Raw genomic sequence first — 849 nt, 5'->3', positions numbered from 1 at the left:
CTTCCTTCCTTCCTTCCTTCCTTCCTTCCTTCCTTCCTTCCTTCCTTGCTTTCTTGCTTTCTTTCTAACTCTGTCTGTCTAAATACATTTACAAATGTGGCTGAGTAGCTTGTTTGAGAATACTCAGCCCTATTGCCTTGAGACAGGGTCTCTCCTTGAACTGGAAGCTTGCTGGTTCGGCTAGCAGCTTGTGAGATCTGCCTGTCTCCATCTTCCCATGCTGGGGTTACAGCTATGTCAGCCACGTGGCTTTTTACAGGGCTTCAGGAGATTCAAACTCAGGTCCTTATGCTTGCAGAGCAAACTTAATTCTCTGTTGAGCATCTCAGTGGCCTCCACGGTGGAATTTAGAGCCTCACTGGGTTTGACTCTTTCTCTGAATGCTTCTTACCCGTATGCTGTTTGTAAAGAAGCTTAATACCACAGTACCTTAGTTTTCTTGTCTATAAGATGGAGGTAGGGGGTTCTTTTTTTAACCTTGAGTTGACAGTGGTGATGAAATGACATAATGAAACATTTGTAATGATGTCTGGACCACAGTAGATACCCAATGCATATCTGTAATCATCATTCACTATGTTTGGAAAAGAGCAGGGCTGTCTATTTTGGGGTTACGGTCTATGTTGTATTCACTTATAAAGGGCACCTTGGGGATAGGAAGATGGCTCCGTTAGTATACTGCTTGCCACACATGCATGAGGATCTGGGTTTAGATCCCTAGAACCCATGTTTTAAAAACCAAAACCAAAACAACCAAAACCAAAACCAAAACCAAACCAAAACCAAACAACCAAAAAACAAACCAAACCCAAACCCAAACCCAAACCCAAACCCAAACCCAAACCCAAA

This window comes from Grammomys surdaster, unplaced genomic scaffold (assembly GCF_004785775.1).
Source record: "Grammomys surdaster isolate TR1022 unplaced genomic scaffold, NIH_TR_1.0 128, whole genome shotgun sequence".
NCBI classification, from domain to species: Eukaryota; Metazoa; Chordata; class Mammalia; order Rodentia; family Muridae; genus Grammomys; species Grammomys surdaster.
The sequence above is the reverse complement of the archived record's forward strand: the minus strand, read 5'-3'. Positions refer to the sequence as shown.